A 19,036-nucleotide genomic window follows, 5' to 3' on the forward strand; every position below is an offset into this window, starting at 1 on the left:
GCAAAAATACTCAATAAAATATTAGCAAACAGAATTCAACAGTATATCAAAAGGATCATACACCATGACCAAGTGGGATTCATCCCAGGGATGCAAGGATGGTACAACATTCGAAAATCCATCAACATCATCCACCACATCAACAAAAAGAAAGACAAAAACCACATGATCATCTCCATAGATGCTGAAAAAGCATTTGACAAAATTCAACATCCATTCATGATAAAAACTCTCAGCAAAATGGGAATAGAGGGCAAGTACCTCAACATAATAAAGGCCATATATGATAAACCCACAGCCAGCATTATACTGAACAGCGAGAAGCTGAAAGCATTTCCACTGAGATCGGGAACCAGACAGGGATGCCCACTCTCCCCACTCTTATTCAACATATTACTGGAGGTCCTAGCCACGGCAATCAGACAAAACAAAGAAATACAAGGAATCCAGATTGGTAAAGAAGAAGTTAAACTGTCACTATTTGCAGATGATATGATACTGTACATAAAAAACCCTAAAGACTCCACTCCAAAACTACTAGCACTGATATCGGAATACAGCAAAGTTGCAGGATACAAAATCAACACACAGAAATCTGTAGCTTTCCTATACACTAACAACGAATCAATAGAAAGAGAAATCAGGAAAACAATTCCATTCACCATTGCATCAAAAAGAATAAAATACCTAGGAATAAACCTAACCAAGGAAGTGAAAGACTTATACTCTGAAAACTACAAGTCACTCTTAAGAGAAATTAAAGGGGACACTAATAAATGGAAACTCATCCCATGCTCATGGCTAGGAAGAATTAATATCGTCAAAATGGCCATCCTGCCGAAAGCAATATACAAATTTGATGCAATCCCTCTCAAATTACCAGCAACATTCTTCAATGAATTCGAACAAATAATTCAAAAATTCATATGGAAACACCAAAGACCCCGAATAGCCAAAGCAATCCTGAAAAAGAAGAATAAAGTAGGGGGGATCTCACTCCCCAACTTCAAGCTCTACTACAAAGCCATAGTAATCAAGACAATTTGGTACTGGCACAAGAACAGAGCCACAGACCAGTGGAACAGATTAGAGACCCCAGAAATTAACCCAAACATATATGGCCAATTAATATTTGATAAAGGAGCCATGGACATACAATGGCAAAATGACAGTCTCTTCAACAGATGGTGCTGGCAAAACTGGACAGCTACATGTAGGAGAATGAAACTGGACCATTGTCTAACCCCATATACAAAGGTAAACTCAAAATGGATCAAAGACCTGAATGTAAGTCACGAAACCATTAAACTCTTGGAAAAAAACATAGGCAAAAACCTCTTAGACATAAACATGAGTGATCTCTTCTTGAACATATCTCCCCGGGCAAGGAAAACAACAGCAAAAATGAGCAAGTGGGACTACATTAAGCTGAAAAGCTTCTGTACAGCGAAAGACACCATCAATAGAACAAAAAGGAACCCTACAGTATGGGAGAATATATTTGAAAATGACAGATCTGATAAAGGCTTGACGTCCAGAATATATAAAGAGCTCACACGCCTCAACAAACAAAAAACAAATAACCCAATTAAAAAATGGGCAGAGGAACTGAACAGACAGTTCTCCAAAAAAGAAATACAGATGGCCAAGAGGCACATGAAAAGATGCTCCACATCGCTAATTATCAGAGAAATGCAAATTAAAACTACAATGAGGTATCACCTCACACCAGTAAGGATAGCTGCCATCCAAAAGACAAACAACAACAAATGTTGGCGAGGCTGTGGAGAAAGGGGAACCCTCCTACACTGCTGGTGGGAATGTAAATTAGTTCAACCATTGTGGAAAGCAGTATGGAGGTGCGTCAAAATGCTCAAAACAGACCTACCATTTGATCCAGGAATTCCACTCCTAGGAATTTACCCTAAGAACGCAGCAATCAAGTTTGAGAAAGACAGATGCACTCCTATGTTTATCGCAGCACTATTTACAATAGCCAAGAATTGGAAGCAACCTAAATGTCCATCTGTAGATGAATGGATAAAGAAGATGTGGTACATATACACAATGGAATACTACTCAGCCATAAGAAGTGGAAAAATCCAACCATTTGCAGCAACATGGATGGAGCTGGAGAGTATTATGCTCAGTGAAATAAGCCAAGCGGAGAAAGAGAAATACCAAATGATTTCACTCATCTGAGGAGTATAGGAACAAAGGAAAAACTGAAGGAACAAAACAGCAGCAGAATTACAGAACCCAAAAATGGACTAACAGGTACCAAAGGGAAAGGAACTGGGGAGGATGGGTGGGCAGGGAGGGATAATGGGGTGGAAGAAGGGGGGTATTAAGATTAGCATGCATGGGGGGGAGGGAGAAAGGGGAGGGTGGGCTGCACAACACAGAGAGGACAAGTAGTGACTCTACCACATTTTGCTAAGCTGATGGACAGTAACCGTAATGTGGTTGTTAGGGGGGACCTGATATAGGGGAGAGCATAGTAAACATAGTATTCTTCAGGTAAGTGTAGATTAAAAATTTAAAAAAAAAAAAGAAAGAAAGAAAGAAAAGGGGGATTACTCCTTAACAGGATAAAACTATTGGTAAATCAAAGATCAACGCATGCTTTAAATATCCTTAATGTTGATCACTTAAAGGGTGTCAGATGATCAGCTATGGAGGTACTCTTTTCTGATAATATTCCTTTCTCTTAATTAAAAAAAAAAAAAAAAAAGCAGTTACTGTGTGCTGACCTCCAATGAGTTCTGCACAGTGGTATAGAGGGCATGTCAAAGTGTGGGCAAAGGGTCTGTCTGTTTCTATGCAGAAGATCAAGGCCTAGCTTGGATACCCAGAAAATGAACTAAGATACGATATGAGGAGGAGCTTCTGGCATCAGCACTCTCTGGAGGACTCGTGCCGGGGGATGATCATCAAAAAGCCTCCACAGGGATCCGGACGATGCTGCGGTTGTGGCTGCATCCAGCCCACCGTCTCCTGGACTTGCCATAAGAAGGAGGAGGGAGATGTCTAGGCTGGCATGTGCATACAGTGAGACAACGAATTTGACTGGATCTGTACTGTTGGAACTCAACCAGGAGTTGGGAGGGGTGCAAGTTGTAGCACCCCAAAATCTCATGACTATAGACTATCTATGGTTAAAAGAACATATGGGATGTGAACAGATCCCAGAAATGGGCTGCTTTAATTTGTCTGATGGTTCAAGTACAGTTGGAAAATATCCATCATATCATAGATAAATTTTCACAAATGCCTAGGGTGCCTAAATGGTTTTCTTGGCTTCACTGGAGATGGCTGGTAATTATAGATTTGCTTTGTTTATGTCACCGTATTCCTATTATGTTAATATGTGTGTGCAAATTAGTTAGTAGTTTAAAACCTATACATACTTAAGGTACTATACAAGAAGATATGTCAAAGAAATAATCAATCCTCCCAAGTTTCCTTCATATGCTACATCTATAGCTTTTCTTCTTCCTTCCTAATTACAAACCTTAAATAGAATTCGTGCCTCATATCGAATTTACCGAGTATCATAATTCCTCCAGGTGGTAAAGATACCTCGAGACAAGTGCTGGGCATAGAAGCCACAGGGCATAAATCTGCAAAGAAGTAAAAAGCTAACCTTTGCAAACAATATGGCTTCTCTCTCACTTACCAACTTTACATTTCCCTGTATGGCCCTGGAAGATGAGTGGTTAGCCAGAGACGGGTAAGATTCCTCAAGGGAGGAACAACCTAAGACAGGCACAGTCGCAGGGGGGCCATCAGGTGAGAATTTGGGGATCAACAGAGGTGAGGCTCAGAACCTCACCCCCCCTGCTTTGAGAGAAATCTTCTGCATCCGTGGATGTCTTGCTGCCCTTGTCTAGCCTGGATTAATACTTAGTCCATAGGCACACACCTGATCATCTGATCATCTACATTTGCCTTCTTACAGCACTAAACTATGTTTTCTACCTTTATCTTGCATCTACCTACCACTTCAGCATTTTATTAAAAATAAAAATAATAATAATAATAGGAGAAATGTGGGATCAACATATAAATCAAGTACAAAAATCAAATGAATATTCATATTTGACCTGATGGTTTATAGGTCATATTGCATGATCAAAACCGAAAGTTTCTGTGATGAATGCCCTTGTACTGTTCACCATGTAAGAATTTATTCACTCTGTAAGAATTCGTTCACCATGTAAGAACTTGTTCGTTATGCTTCAGAAGATTGGAGACTGACGAGAATTAGGCTTGAGATGGATTAATGATTGTACATTGAGCATTGACCCCCCTATACTGAATTTTATTGTTTTTAACAACCATTTGATCAATAAATATGAGAGATGCCTGTTGGATTCCCCTGAGGAAGGCGCCGCCCCAAATCACTCACCAAAGACGTTTCTTGATGCAACAAGCAAGAGGAATTTATTCGGAAGCCAACTAGTTGGGGTCCAAGTCAGCCTGTCGCAGCAGGTCTCAACGAGGACCCAGAGCACAGAAAGCCAGAAGGTTTTATAGCATTTTCAAAAGGGGTAAAATTTTCCATAATTACAATACAGGGTTTTTTCTATAGGCTCATAAATCTTTTGCTGGCGCCACATCCTGGGGTCTGGTTAGATGAGATCACTTTCGGAATGTCTAGGGTGGTTCTAGCAAGATAAGCTAGGCATGTATGATTAACTGATTTACGGTTGGCTAACTAAAGGTCACTACAATTGACACAGGCTAACTAACTTGTTTTTCAAGATTCTAATGATTTTCCTTCTTCTGGGTTAGGGGGTGGTATTTAGGCCTTAAGATGGCTGTACTTATGCTAACTTTTGATTCTTCAGATCCTACATTTCCCCACTTCTCTTTTTGGGGCATTCCAATCATGGAATGTTTGTATCTTCTTGTGAGGTGAGTGAGTGGTATTGTTGCTTCAACATTAGTACATGAACAGCACTCACTCTTTCTCTAACAAAAGTTATCAACCGGTTTAATATGCAGGGTCTCAAAGTTAGGAGCAACACAAGGATGAGTAGGGGCCTAGCCAGAGTGGATATCAGGGTTGTAAACTACGGGGACCTAGTGAACTAAGATTCAAACAGTCTTTGGCCTGCTTCTCGCTCTCTCTTCCTCTGATCTAGCCTTTCTCTAAGTTTTGACATTGAATCTCTTACTATCCCGGAATGATCTGCATAAAAGCAGCATTCTTCTCTTAAAGCTGCACACAGTCCTCCTCCTTTTAGGAACAGCAGATCTAGCCCTCGTCTATTCTGTAAGACTACCTCAGAAAGGGAAGTCAGAGATTCTTCAAGTTTTGTAATGGATTGCTCTATGGTTTTTAGGTCTTCATCAATAGCAGTCCTTAGTCTTTCATAATGCTGGTTCCCTTGAACAATAGCGGCTGCCTCCGTTCTCACTCCAGCTGCGACTCTTATCTCTAACAACACGGCTAAGGTCAGCGAGACCGGCTCTCTCTTATATCTATGCTTAGGTTCAAATTCAGCTACGAATGAGAGATCATCATGATACATCAACCTGGGCACCAGCTGGACCATGATACAGAAATCACGGGAGGAGTTGAAGGCAGAAGTAGAGACACATGGGGTCACTCCAGTGTTACAAGCCCACTATCCCTCGGGAGGAGGGATTAAATACCTGTTTTTACCAGGGAAGGCTATGGGTATGGTCTCATTCTTTCTTCTACAGATAGAGACTCTAGCTGCTGCTAGGGAAGAGGGGTGATGACCGCTCTGGCTGCTTCATGCTGAGAAGGGGGCGCAGTAAAGGGTGCAGCTAGGTCTCCATCACCGGTCAGTTGAGAGGGCTTCAGAAGGCTGGCGCTTCTATTCTGGGTTTCATTTTTATTACTATTTGCAGTTTTGTGGCTTCTAGGCAAGATAAAACAAATTGTGTTATTAGGTTATGTAGCAACATCTGGAGTTGGATTTTTTATTCTGGAAGGAGGCTGCATTATTGAAACGATACTTCTCTCTAAAATCACTCTCATTTTTACTAGAAGTAACTAGGTTAAGAAAATAATTAACAGCTGGCTTGATTATTTGCACAGGTGCAGCAAGAAGAGCAATTGATTACACAGGCTCTTTTAAATATGCTTTGCTGGAACTTTTTGTAAGGAATTTCAGATTGAACTTTTAAAGGCCTCTTGAGGCCAGACAGCCAAGCCAGACTTGCCATCAGGCTTTGCCTGCAGTACCTGTAGATTTGGATGAATTCATCTCTTCTCGAGGTCTCTGCACCTGCCAGGAAGTGACCTTCTTTACTCACCTGGTAAGGCTGCTGGGAACTCTGTAAGCAAGGTACCAGGCCAGTTCTTCCAAGGGGCTTTGTTGGCTTTATAAAGTCAATCTTAGTTCTTTAAAGTTGTTCACATCTGAGTTTATACACATGTCTCTCAGGTACGACATTCCAGTCAAAGACTTGGCAGTATAACCAGTGTTCTTAAGTAGTCTTCTCACAAGGAAAGCAGATTCTTATTGAACTCATGCAAATAAACATACTGCCATGGAATACAAAAACAGTCACTGAAAGTTTTTAAACTCTGGAGGGATCAAGTAGAGAGAAGGATGTTTCAATTCTGCTCTAAAGATAGTCATTTACTAAACTGTTGTCAGTTTAAGAGAACAAGGTTAAAACACTTTACCAGCAACATTTGAAACAAAAAGACACAAAATCATTTTCTTTAGTTTATGTAATCTTATGTAACTAATACCTGTTCTGCTGAAATCTAGTTCTTTACCAGTTTAGGGATAATACTATAAATGACAAAAGACTTACAAATGACAATGGTTAAAGATATGATGAGAGCTTACTGTAAAATAGTTGACATAAGGAAATTCTGATATTTCTGTAATACAAAACATTCAGTAACAAAGTTTAGCATCATTCTCTTTGACAGTGCTTTCTTGGTAAATAAATATATATATATCAGATAAATAAGCCAAATTAGTCAAATACTTTGTCTAGTGAGAAAAAATTCTTCTGACATGTTCCAGGGGCCCTCTGGAAAATATCAGAGTTAACTAGAGGTAAAAGCACTTTTTTGCATTTAATTTTTTTAGAACTATCATTACACATTTATTGTCTATATACTCAGCACAGTAAACGAGATATCTTAAAAAGTGGGGCAGCAGGGGAGACTGCTGCTGTCAATTTTTAAAGACAACATACAGAAAGTCAAACTAATTCTAGGTTACTAAGCATTCTTGAGAGAATGGTAGCAGATGGTAGATTCTTCTGCTTTCATCTTCAGGAGGGGAAAAAAGCTACAATAATAATTCATATTTAGCTGAAAGAACTGTCTAAACTCAAGGCAGAGTATAATATCACCAGGCATACAAAAGACCTGTTAGAGATACATACAAAGAATGAATATGGCTATAGTCAAATTCAACTTAAAAGTTTAAGCAGAATCTCAAATTTAAATGTCTCTTTCTTTCACACAGATATTCAGATATGACCAGAAATATGATTTGAGATGAAAGAGATCAGGCATTTTACTTCTTCATTTAGGGACTGAGAAATGATGACCTTTGGCTTACAATCAATAGCTTACAAACAGTGAAAATAATAAGAACATAACTCAGCATAAGTGTCTAAGACCAGATACAAAAAAGCAGAGAAAGTGCTTAAGTTTACAGGTCTTCCCTGAAAGCTTCAAGAATGTTTTACTCTTTAATAGTAGATATAAGCTGCTATGCAAATTCTATTAAAAGCTCTAAGATTATTTGCATTAAAAAATATGGAGAGTCCCCCATGTTTTTTAAAACATACAGCATATAAATTAAACAAGAAGACCTGGTGGTTCTCAAAAAATCTATTACAACTTTTCTCAAAAGTGGTCACACGTTCGTCTATCTAAACTTTTACAGTGAAACCTGTTTTTCTGGGAGAAACATAATCTTGTCCAGATTCTACAGTTTAATAAATTTTGGTTTGTTAACTAAGTGCATTTAATCAGCTGAAAAAAGCTTTGTTACTATTCTGCTTAGGAATTCAATTTTTCAGGCCATGCAATCATTTTTAATAACAAAATATTTCAAAGGCAAATAAAGGTTATACAGTTGTTAACAAACTTTAGCTTTTAGTCCCTTTAACATTACGATTTCATGGCAACTCACTGAGACTTTAAGCATGAGAAACTGCTGTGATCTTTCAACATTAAGAGCAGACTAACAGTTAAAGAAAACTGTTTAACTGGAAACGAGATTTTAATTTTGCTGTGCACTTGATATCAAGACTCACTTGCTTTAATTTCACTAGGCATGACTATATCTGTAAGAATATAGTAATTTATTCTTTATTTGCCCCATGGTCCCAAGCACATAAGCCGGTGAGAATTATGCCTGGGCTTGCCTGCGCCTTGACTGGGTTTATCTCACTTTATCTCTAAACATCTTAACTCTCCCCCCAAAGCAACAGGCTGAGCTGATCTTCTACAACAAAAGGCACCACGCTGTTTTCTCTCTTTGTCTCTCTTTAAATAAATAGCTGTACTTTAGAACAAAGTTACTTTCTTTTATTACAAAACACATTCTTTAGCATGCAGAAGAGTTTTCATTTTTTATACTTTTTCTTATTAAAACATACATCTTTTAGCATAGAGAAATGTTTTTCTTTATTACTTTAAGTGGTTTTAATTAGAACTTAAAACCATTAGAAACTTTAACTTTTAGTGAACACTGAGAAGCAGGACACTGCAAACTGTCAAACTAACATTTTCTAGACCAACAAACTCACGAACACATTCTACAATTTCTGCAACCATGAGCTTCACAGCACAATCTCCCAGCAAACACAGAGCACATCTTCTCAACTTAACAAAACTCTAAGGCTTTAAGTTACTACAAAGATTCTCAGGCTGCAGGTAGGCATACACACTGCAACACACAATTTAAAAGGTGTTCACTTGCCACACTTATCCAGTTCACTTACCTGCAACAACTATGCTAGCCTACTCACAAGACCCCCACTGAACACTAGACAAAGCCAAGCTTCTAAGCATTCTATTCTTAAAAGATTTAGCAGATAACATGACTCAAATGACTCTAGGTAAACTCAGGCAGCCGACAACTACCAGGACATGCCCGCCTCAGGCAAACTCAAATTAGCATTAATGCTTAACACTTTTTTACCAGGTTTTCTGGAAGTTTTAGAACACTCAATTTTCACAAGCGCTTGTCTTTAAATCAATTTCATTAATACCATCCGGAGGTAGAAAGATATATTCATTTACACACTTAGGGGGTTGTCTGAGTCTGTCCCATTGTCAGTATAACAATTATTAGGCACATGAAAGACACAAAAAACAGAGACACACACAGATTAGACACACAGCGGCCGCTTTTTGTTTTTTCTCAGATTTTCAAACAGAAACCGAAAGGAATCAGAGGGTTGATATTCCTGGCACCTGAAAATCAACCCTATCTCATCAGATTCACCTTGCCGGAAAAACAGACGGGAGGCTACCAGGCGTCCCTGGCCTCCCAACCTCCCCGAGGCGTCCCCCAGGGTTGCAGCCTGCGGTGCTCCTAGTACGTCTACCGACCGCAGTCTCGACCCCTTTACGGGATCGGGACAGCTGCCAGACAGTGGGTACCCCCTTTCAGAATTCTGACCGGTCTCACTGAAAAACAGAAAACAGAACACAGACAAACCAAGGCGCCACTAATCTTACCTCTTCCTCCAAGAGCGACTTCGGGAGTGAAGCGGGGTGAGCGCATGATCCCGGACGAGCCCCCAAATGTTGGATTCCCCTGAGGAAGGCGCCGCCCCAAATCACTCACCAAAGACGTTTCTTGATGCAACAAGCAAGAGGAATTTATTCGGAAGCCAACTAGTTGGGGTCCAAGTCAGCCTGTCGCAGCAGGTCTCAACGAGGACCCAGAGCACAGAAAGCCAGAAGGTTTTATAGCATTTTCAAAAGGGGTAAAATTTTCCATAATTACAATACAGGGTTTTTTCTATAGGCTCATAAATCTTTTGCTGGCGCCACATCCTGGGGTCTGGTTAGATGAGATCACTTTCGGAATGTCTAGGGTGGTTCTAGCAAGATAAGCTAGGCATGTATGATTAACTGATTTACGGTTGGCTAACTAAAGGTCACTACAATTGACACAGGCTAACTAACTTGTTTTTCAAGATTCTAATGATTTTCCTTCTTCTGGGTTAGGGGGTGGTATTTAGGCCTTAAGATGGCTGTACTTATGCTAACTTTTGATTCTTCAGATCCTACAATGCCCTCTCAAAAAAAAAAAAAAAAAAAAAATACAATCTTTGGGATGAAGTCCTTCCTGCCTTTTGCTATGTTGTTTATGGCTGCACCTGCATGCTAAATTGATTTCCTGGGTTGCAGACTATTTGTGGTCAGAAAGAAAAAAAATAGCATATAGTTAAAGTTAAAAAAAGAGAAAAGAAGAGGCTGGGCCTGTATGATTAACAAAATAAAGACAGGCTATGCTGAGGTGCCCTCTCCTTTATCTGAACAATATTCAAACACTCCAGGTCAAGTTGCTCCTGTCTTTTTGAGCTTTAATTAATTAACTCTGGGTCTTTTTAGTGGACTTTCCTGGCCTTTTTCTCTTTCCACCCCACTCATATCTCATATCAACAGGCATTCAGAGATGGAAAGAAGTATGGCTTTAGTGCGTTTGCATCTCACAGGGGTGGAGAGAAGTTCATCTCCATATCAATGGGTAATTACCTGGGCAATGGAGGGCTTATCTGTACCTGAGAGGTGAGGGGGAGGGCCAGTTTTTGGCTGATGCTAGAGCCTGAAAGAGAAAGAGACCCAGACTGCAGCTTGTGAATAGTAAATAGATTTTAAACTTTGTCTCCCTTTGTTTCAGTTTTTAGAGGTATTTTGCCCCAGGATTTCCTCTCCCTGGACTTAATGTAAGAAGGACTTAGAGTTTTCCCTTGCCTTCTGAGGAGTCCACTAGGAATCCCAAGATGTTTCCATTGAGAGAGGTCCCACTAGGACAAGGGGAAATGTGTTACTGCTCCCCTCATGGGTACTGAGGTAAGAAATTTTAAGCATTGCTAGAAGATCCCCTTTGCCAAGTGGGCCCACTAGATCAATTCCTGGGACCTAATATATATATTTACGTTGAACTGATGTACATCATGAATATCCCACTCCCTGGTGGTGAGAGGGGGGTGATCAGGAGAGCTGCTGTGTCCATTTGGGAACAAAAACACCCACCTGGCCCGGGTGTCCAGTCAGTGGAACAAAAGTTCCCAAATGTAGATCCTAGATGGGATAATAATAATCTAGGGGATAGAATTAAAATGCAGGATCTTCGAGGGCTAATTATAAAGGGAATTAGGGAATCGGCCCCAAGATCTCAAAATGTTTCTAAGGTGTTTGAAGTCCAATGGGAAAAGGAAGAAACCCCAACTGCATTTTCATAGAGACTCGGACCAGATGAGAAGATATTCAGAACTTGACCCAGAAGCTCAGGTAGGACAGGATCTTTTAAAAGTCAATTTTGTAACTGAAAATTGGCCAGATATATCTGAGAAATTACAGAATTTAGATGGATGGAATGAAAAACCTAGAGAAGAATTACTGAGAGAAGCTCAAAAATTGTTAGAAGAGAGGCTAGAAGCTTGTATTTCAAATTGTTAGAGGGGAGCCAGACCCTCTCCAATGGACCCAGCAGAACCGCAAATTCTAGAGGAATTGAAAGCAATCTTTAGTCACCACCCGAGTTCTGGCACTCCCATCTTTAGAGAAGCCGTTTCACTGGTTTGTTACTGTTGAACAAGGTTCCCTGTAGGGGTTTTGACCCAAGCCCGGGGAGGAAAGAAAGAACCAGTAGCCTTTATGTCTAAACTATTGGACCCTGTCTCTTGATGATGGATTGAATGTGTTCAGGCCATGGCAGCCATGACCTTATTGGTGGAAGAAAGCAGGAAATTAACTTGAAGGAACCCTCACAGCCAGTACTCCTCACCAGGTTCGGGCCATGCTTACTTAATCAGTGGGCTGGGCACTGGCTAATAGATTCTCAAATTTTAAAATATGAAGCAAGTTTACTTGAAAAAGATCACCTGATCTTAACCACAGACACCTGTCTCTATCCGACCAGCTTCCTATGGGCAGGGAAGGCTGAAGGTCAATCAGAATTGAGCCATAGTTGCATGGACCTCATAGACTAGAGTCAGGCCTGATTTAAGGAAAACTCCTCTAGGTGGGGGTATGAAACTGTTTATAGATGGGTCCTCCCAGATGATAGAGGGCAAACGACATAATGGCTATGCCATCACTGATGGAGACCAGTTATCCATCTGCAAAAAGGGGAGATTACCCAATCATTGGTCAGCTCAAACCTGTGAGTTGTTTGCTCTTAAAGGAAAGCACCATTTACACAGACATGCCTTCGGAGTAGTCCATACCTTTGGAAAAATTTGGACAGAAAGAGGTCTTATAAATAGTAAAGGACAAGAATTGATTCATGGGACATTAATTAAAGAGGTTCTGGAAAATCTTGTACTTCCAGCTGAGATTTCTATAACCTGTGAATGGTCACCAGAAAGGAAGTTCTTATGAAGCTATGGGTAACAGGATTGCTGATGTAGCTGCTAAAGAGGCTGCATCTGAGGATGAAATTAGATTTTGAACCTCATCCCAAATATCCCTAAAATCTCATTGATCCCAAAGTTTTCCAAGAAGGAGATTAAGAAGCTACAGGAGATGGGGGCTTCTCGAGATGAGAAAGGGCGGTGGACTTTACCAGATGGGAGAGAAATGATTGGCCATCCTATTATGAGAGAGTTGATGAACATGTTACACAGGGGGAGCCATTGGGGTACTCAGGTGATATGCGATGCTTTGCTAAAGGTTTATGGGTGTATTAGCATTTACACCATTGCTAGACAGGTTTGTAGGAGCAGTATAATGTACCAAAGAACTACTAAGAAGTGTATGAGAAAACTAGTATCTGGAAAAAGACTCCCAGGAATAAGACCATTCCAAAGCATTCAGATTGACTTTACTGAGATACCAAAAGTGGGAAAGCTTAAATATTTAGTAATGATTGTTGACCATCTCACTGGATGGGTGGAGGCCCACCCATTAACAACTGCAATGGCAGGATCAGTGATAAAAGTACTTTTAGAGCAAGTTATTCCTAGGTTTGAGTTAATAGAAAATGTTGATTCAGATAACAGGAGTCATTTTACTTCAAAAGTACTACAGGGAATAATGATTATTATATGAGCTACCATATCTGGGAAGGGCAACAGACTTGCCCACTATGAAAACAAAAGATCAATTTTTAAGAGAATATGTGCTGGCCATGTCTTCTATCTTCTCTCAAGCTGAAAGGAATCCTCACCCAGACTCCCCCACCTGAGTTCTTCGCTCACTGCTTCCAGCCTAGAGACCTGGTGTTAGTAAAATCCTGGAAAGAAGATGGACTCCAGCCCAACTGGGAAGGCCCCTCCCAAGTGCTCCTGATCACGGAGACCGCAGTGAGGATGGCTGAAAAGGGTTGGACTCATTACACCAAAGAAACTGACTGGGGGATCTGAGGACAAAACAGAATTGGCAAGTGTCCCAGGTGGCTAACCAACCCTTAAGGCTGAAACTAAAAAGAACCTAAAATGTTAACTTTTATCCTAACTCTGTATTTCACAGGCAAGTCGCAGAGATCCCTAGAATGGGAAGGAACTCCTGGTTATCCTGTCAAACTGGTAATCAATATTTCTAAAACATCAAGCCCCCAAACCATTAGGTTTGATGCTTGTCAGGTTCTCTCTTACGGTGACCTAAATGACCAAAAACAGCTTTCTGGAGATAATAAGTATCTCTGTCCTGAATGGACAAATCTTAATAGAATAAAAAGACAAGTAGGCCCTCATGTCCAAGGTGGAGCAGTGTTTGGTGGACTACCCAGTTTCAAGGGTGGATGGCCCCTTATGCAGCAGAAAAATCTTTAAAAAGAAAGCTCTGCTAAAGGATTTCCTCCTGACAATTGCCAGGACAGACAGTGTAACCCCCTTTTATTAAGTATACATTAACCTCAAGACTTAGACTCAGACCCTGTAATTGCCCCTCATGTTTATGGACTCAGTGCAGATGTCATCGGGGTAGATCCCATGGGAAGCTTTAGACTTAATTTAATCGAAGGCAAGACTTCACCCATAGTGGCCACCCCCAATCCTGAGAGAAATAACAACCCAGAGCTTCCCCATAATAACCCTAGACTAGTTACTGTAACAGAGATAAAAGACCTAAAATAGACTCTTTAAATAGAGATAGGTTATGGAGATACCAATGCCTGGGTAGAGTGGGTTAAATTTTCAGTACTTACTTTGAATAAAAGCGTTTGTTACATATGTACTGCTAGATGGCCACAGGTGCAGGTAGTCCCAATCCCTCTGGCTGGGACATAGACCCCACTGAGATGAACTGCATGTTGGCCCTGTACCAGGACAATGACACTTGGGGAAATGAGACTTGCAAGGGCTTGTCTTTACTCTTTCATGCACTAAAGAAGTCAGACCCAAGGCCAATCCCCTCTTTTTCCATAGAGAAGATGAATCACTCCTCATGCCTCTCTAGGCAAGGGGAAGGGTTCACCACTTCTGTGGGGAACTTACTGACTTGTACCCATATCCTGTCCTAAATGTCTCTAAAGAGGGCAACTTCTCAAAATTACACATCCCCCTAGTGGATGTTTGGTGGTACTGTGGAAAGGGAAGCTTGCACTACTTGTTGCCACCCACCTGGACTAGGTCTTGTGCATTAGTCCAATTGGCCATTCCATTTACCCTGGCATTTCTCTCCACACCCAATGAAAAAAATTTTTTCGTTGAAGTTGTAGATCATTACAAGACAACACTTTAGCTAATGAATAAGCTGAAAGCTGGCACCAGGGACCCTTTTATAGACTGGTTGGAAAGATGGTTTGGAAAATAGAGAGGTCTAGTTGATTCTGTTTTATCCCTTGTTATAGTTGCCAGACTTTTAACTGCTGTAGGATGCTGTATCATCCCTTGTGTGAGAGGCTTGACTCAAAAGCTTATAAAGGCAGCCATAAACAAGCAAATACTTATGACCTACACCCAAAATAATCTTATTAGAAGAAAATTTGGACTAGAAGGAAGAGTAGAAAGCCATTAGAGAAATTTGAGAAAGGACCAAGTGTAAATTAAAATACATTACTAGGAATAAAATCAGAAATTCTTAAATAAAAAGAGGGAGGAACTGTTAGGAAAGAGTATAAAACCTAAATGTGATTTATTCCCACTAGGATGTTTGAACATTTTTAACAGTAAGGTATTAACAAAGGGCCACGTGGTGGAAGCTGCTCGGGCTGAGAATGGGGGTGGGGGAATTGATAAGGGCCTGGCTATACCTGTTTGAGTTTTTTAAACCTACCAATAAGAATAAGACAAATGTAAAGGAAAGATAACGGGCTTAGGTGTTGTCCGGGGAAGACTGAACCCTGTAGTACTCAGCCAATGAGGAACCAGGAGAGGGACTTGTGCACTAGGAGATAAATTATTGGCTCCAAACTCCCCAGATGTGCCTGCCCACAGACACCAGATTTTGCAAGACCGTCATTAAAGCCTTGCTCCGCTGTTCTCTTTGTCTCTGTGTCCACTTACTGAATTTGGACCAATGAGTGTGTTTCTCACAAAGGGAATCCTTGATGGTGCAATCTTTTGGACAGTCTGAAAGAAGAAAGGGATGGCATTGGGAAGATAGGTCTGGTGAGAGAGTAAGTGTTGAGACTGGGGTTAATAATCCTGAAGCATGATGCAGGGCGGTTGTAAGGGAGGTCTTAGGACTCTGTGCTGGCAGAAACTTCTTCAGTGATGAGTGGAAGTGGAGATGAGCAGCCCGAAATGCGGAGAGTAAGAGGTCCCATCAGGGTGGAGGAATAGGAACCTGTGGGAGATTTGGTGGGAGGAGAATAATGGGATACAAACAGCTTATGGTGGGAGTTGTGCATCTAGTGGGGAAGACCCTGGAGGTTAACTGCAGTTGGCATGGAAAGGATTACTGTGTATGGCCCTTGCCATTTGGGAGTTAAGGATGCTGTCTTTGTTGTTTGGAATGGGCATGGGTTGGAGAAGTTTTTTCCTGTCTATGGTAATGGCTTCATAGCGTGGGAGAGCTGAACTCCGAGGTATGTGACCTGAGCAGCAGACAGCTGAACTTTGGAGGGTGAAACCCGATAGCTCTGTTCTGAAAGTTTAAAAGGACAATAGTATCCTGTTGAGAGGTTTGTAGGGAGGGACTACACAGGAGATCATCTACATATTGAAGAAGGGTGGAGCTCAAGAGAGTAAGGGATTTGGGGTCTAGTGCTAGAGCCTGTCCAAAAAGGTGGGGATTATCTCTAAAGCCTTGGGGAAGGACTTGTTAAGTGTTCTCTGAATGTTAAAAATTAACTTAACATAAGGAATCTCCTGCCTCTATTTTTCTCTGGGATACCGGCGTTTTGATCTGGGAGTATATCAAAAGGCTGCATGCTCAGGGGGGGCCATCAGGTGAGAAATTGGGGATCAACAGGTGAGGCTTAGAACCTCACCCCCTGTTCTGAGAGAAATCTTCTGCATCCGTGGAGGTTTTATTCCCCATCTAGCCTGGATTAACACATAGTCTACAGGCACACACCTGATCATCTACATTTGCTCTCTTACAACACTAAACTATGTTTTCTACCTTTATCTTGCATCTACCTACCATTTCAGCATTTTATTAAAAATAATAAGAGAGAAATGTGGTATCCACATATAAATCAAGTGTAAAAATCAAACGAATATTCATTATTTGAACTGATTGTTTATAGTTCATAATGCATGATCAAAACCGAAAGTTTTTGTGATGACTGCCCTTGTAGTTCACCATGTAACTTATTCACTATGGAAGAATTTGTTCTCTATGTAAGAACTTGTTCGTTATGCTTCAGAAGATTGGAGACTGACGAAAATTAGGCTTGGGGTGGATTAATGAGTGTACATTGAGCATTGACTCCCCTATACAGAATTTTATTATTAACCATTTGATCAATAAATATGAGAGATGCCCTCTCAAAAAAAAAGTACAGACTTCCAATTGTAAAATAAATAAGTAACTGGGATGTAATGTATAACATAAGGAATATAGTCAAAATGTTGTAACAACTTTGTATGGTGATAGCTGGTAGCTAGAATTATCATGTATATAAATGTTGAATCACAGTGTTGTACACCTGAAACTAATGTAATACTGTGTGTCAACTACCCTTCAATAAAAAATAATTATCTGCAAAAAAAAAAAAAAAGGCTGCCTGCTCAGTTCCCAAGGTGGGCTGAGGTATTGTCTATTTGTTAAAGACTCTTGTCTTTTACTATGCCATCTACAGCTGGGTCTGCAGTTTGTTGCTCAGTTTGCAAAATTACCTCATTGGATCTGAAGGAGGAAAGACAGCACATAGGCCTGGGCCTTTTAGTATGATAAAGTGAATCTTATACATGGTTACAAATGATTAGCATAATAAAACGTGCTACTCTTCTTTATCTGGGGAACATTTACTGATCTCACTAAGAATGATTCTAGAGCTTAATGTTCAGCATAGTTTTAGTGGGGGGGGGTTCCTAGCATGTAGTTTTACATTGTTCTGACTGCAAATATCATGCCTTGCTTTTTTCAGAGACTCTCACCTTATTTTAAGCCTATGGTCCCTGTCTTAGTCTCCCCTCTACAGATGGAGACCCTAGCTGCTGCTAGGGAAAGGGGGTGATGACTGCCCTGGCTGCTTCATGCTGAGAAGGGGGAGCAGTGAAGGGTGCAGCTAGGTCTCCATCACTGGTCAGTTGAGAGGGCCTCGGAAGGTTGGTGCTTCTATTCTGGGTTTCATTTCTATTACTATTTGTAGTTTTGTGGCTTCTAGGCAAGATAGAACAAATTGTTAATTAGGTTATGTAGCAACATCTTGAGTTGGATTTTCCATTCTGGAAGGACAAACTTGATGAGATTAAGAATGCATGGCTGAATATGAGAACTAGAAATATGAAGAGTCTAATTGAGAATCATAGCCAGGTATCATGGGAAAACTAGAATTCTGGATCGAGTTTACATCTCAATGACTAGTATTAGGATTTAGAATAGATAAGACTGCATTATTGAAAATACTTTTCTCTAAAATCACCCTCATTTTTATTAGAAGTAGCCAGATTAAGAAAATTAACAGTTGACTTGATTATTTGCATAAGTGCAGCAAGAAGAGTAATTGATTACATGGGGTCTTTAAAATGTGCTTTTCTGGAACTTTTTGTAAGGAATTTCAGGTTGAACTTTTAAGGGCTTCTTGAGGCCAGAAAGCTAAGCCAGACTTGCCATCAGGTTGTGCCTGCAGTACCTGTAGATTTGGGTGAATTCCTCTCTTCCTGAGGTTCCTGCACCTGCCGGGAAGTGACCTTCCTTACTCACCTGGTAAGGCTGCTAGGAACTCTAAGCAAGGTACCAGGCCAGTTCTTCCAAGGGGCTTTGTTCGCTTTATAAAGTCAAACTTAGTTCCTTAAAGCTGTCTGTTCATATCTGTTTACACACGTGTCTCTCAGGTATGAACTAGTGCAAATATACTGCCATGAAATATAAAAATGGTCACTGAGTTTTTTTAAATTCTGGAGGGATCAGGTAGAATGAAAGATAAAGTTTCAATTCTGTTTATAAAGACAGTCGTCTACTAAATTGTCAGCTTAAGAGAAAAAGCTTAAAACACTATCAACAACATTTGAAACAACCCACAAAATTATCTTCCTTAGTTTACTTAATCCTATGTAACTAATACCTGTTCTACTGAAATCTAGTTTTTTACTAGTTTAGGAGTAATAAAACAGTGAGTATAGGTGACAAAAGACTTACAAATGAAAATGGTTAAAGATCTGATGAGAGCTTACTGTAAGACAGTTGTCATAAGGAAATTTAGGTATTTCTGTAACACAAAACATTCAAAGTTTAGCATCATTCCCTGTGACAGTGTCTTCTAGGTAATTAAGCAGGTAAATA

At 40.4% G+C, this 19,036-nt stretch overlaps 1 long non-coding RNA gene across 2 annotated transcripts; it reads right to left on the minus strand.

Annotated features, from left to right (window-relative positions):
* Positions 1-4,423: 4,423 nt before the first annotated feature.
* On the minus strand, positions 4,424-10,984 carry LOC140844115 (uncharacterized). 2 transcript variants are annotated; one of them, XR_012122366.1, is made up of 3 exons: positions 6,840-10,496; positions 6,295-6,526; positions 4,424-5,897 (listed from the first exon to the last, which is right to left on the minus strand). It is a non-coding gene; the product is annotated as an uncharacterized lncRNA (long non-coding RNA). The 2 variants fall into 2 exon arrangements; XR_012122367.1 differs by lacking the exon at positions 6,295-6,526 and having other exon boundaries at positions 6,840-10,984.
* Positions 10,985-19,036: the final 8,052 nt, after the last annotated feature.

The sequence above is a fragment of the Manis javanica genome, chromosome 10 (assembly GCF_040802235.1).
Source record: "Manis javanica isolate MJ-LG chromosome 10, MJ_LKY, whole genome shotgun sequence".
NCBI classification, from domain to species: domain Eukaryota; kingdom Metazoa; phylum Chordata; class Mammalia; order Pholidota; family Manidae; genus Manis; species Manis javanica.